The following is a 1,852-nucleotide window of genomic DNA, read 5'->3' on the forward strand; positions in this document are numbered from 1 at the left end:
GTTGAGAGTGGTTCTGGTTCTGATTGAATGGTCTAAATGGGGGCTGAGAGGCTTGAGGATTTTGAGGAATTTGTTGCATTGGTGGAGCTGGAGCTGCTGGTCCATTCTGTTGGAATCCTTGAGACCATGAAAAATTGGGGTGGTCTCTCCATCCAGGATTATATGTGTTGGAGTATGGGTTGTAATTCGATGGTTTTCTCATTACACCTATGGCATTGGCTTGATCTGAGTATGAGTCATGGTCATGTGGCTCTGTTGATTTAGCAGTCGATAATGATGCTATTTGTCGAGAGAGACCTTCAATTATCGCTTTGACTTCTTTAATTTCTGAACTTGATTCGCCAATTTGAACCTCATTCACTCCTTTAATTCTTCTAGTAGTCCTGAGTGATCGACTCCGTTGTTGGGAATTATCCGCTTGTCGCTGGAAGAATTCCCAAATCTCTGATGCACTTTTTGACATTAGCTCTCCTCCACTTGTTGCCATTAGCCATTCTTGCACATTTGGTAGTAATCCCTCCAAAAAGTATTGGCATTGATGCCATTTCTCGTACCCATGATGTGGACACTTCAAGAGTAGCCCATTGAATCGCTCCCATGTTTCGAAAAATTGCTCGTCCTCTCTCTGGGTAAACTCCGAGATTTCCCTGCGAATAGCGTTGGTTTTATGCACTGGGAAATATTTATTCAAAAATTTCGTTACCATTTGTTCCCATGATGAAATGCTATTAGCAGGTAAAGTATTTAACCATGAACGAGCTCTATCTTTTAAAGAAAATGGGAATAGTCTAAGTTTAACATCATCATCTGAAAAATTCTCATATTTGAATGTTTGACAAATGGCATGAAAATCATTCAAATGATTATATGGATCCTCATTTTCTAGGCCATAAAATGTAGGGAGACAATTTAACACACTAGGTTTTAATTCAAAACTCCTAGCAGCTACATTTGGGTATCTTATGCATGACGTGCTCAAATTAGCTAAGGGACTAAAATAGTCCTTAAATGGCCTCTCCTGTGGTGCTTGTAAATCCATTTTATTTTTTACTTGTTTGTGTGTGCGAAGTGTTTTTTCTAATTCAAGGTCTATAGGTTCAAGATTAGGTAATAATGACCTACGACCATGCATGCAAAACAAATAAAATAAAAATAAAGATGGGAACAAAACAAATAAAAATAAAGAAGAGTGAGAAATTACGATACTAACCTTATTGCGCTATTACAACCTTTCTATAAAATTACACAAAAATAAATACGTGAAAGAAATTAACTAAAAATTAAATTAATAAGATAAACAAAAAAAAATTACAAAGAAAAATAAATGGAAAATTAAATTACAGAATTTTAAAGAAGAGAAAAAGAAAAGAAATACTAACCTTTAAATGTAGATTCACTTTTTTTTTCTTTTTTTTTTTAATTTAATAAAAAAATACAAGAAAACAAATAAAAGAAATTATTCAAAAAAAAAATTAATTCTATGAATTAAAATTACTTACCTCCCCGGCAACGGCGCCAAAAACTTGTTGTGCAAATTTTAATGTACTCGCAAGCGCACGAATCTATTGTAGTATAGACTAATGGTGACGAGTGTCGATCCCACGAGGAGGTGGATTTTAATTGTGTAGAATTAATTTTGTAAATGGGTTGTTGGATTTATGGTGGAAATGATTTGGTATATGCTAAAACTTAAATTAAAATGGCGAGAATAAATTCTAAAATTGGAATTGCAATGGCGAGAATAAATTGAAGATAATTCTATTGAAATGACGTACTTGGGTATCTGGATCCGTATCAACATGCATCATGGGCTAAATAATCCGTATTAATGCCAATTAAATCATGAGGGGGG

At 34.4% G+C, this 1,852-nt stretch overlaps 1 non-coding gene across 1 annotated transcript; it reads left to right on the forward strand.

Annotated features, from left to right (window-relative positions):
- The first annotated feature begins 551 nt into the window (after nucleotides 1–551).
- LOC112096569 lies at nucleotides 552–655 on the forward strand. Its single transcript, XR_002904470.1, has one exon. It is a non-coding gene; the product is annotated as a small nucleolar RNA R71 (small nucleolar RNA).
- Nucleotides 656–1,852: the final 1,197 nt, after the last annotated feature.

This window comes from Citrus clementina, unplaced genomic scaffold, assembly GCF_000493195.1.
Source record: "Citrus clementina cultivar Clemenules unplaced genomic scaffold, Citrus_clementina_v1.0 scaffold_8, whole genome shotgun sequence".
Taxonomy (NCBI): domain Eukaryota; kingdom Viridiplantae; phylum Streptophyta; class Magnoliopsida; order Sapindales; family Rutaceae; genus Citrus; species Citrus x clementina.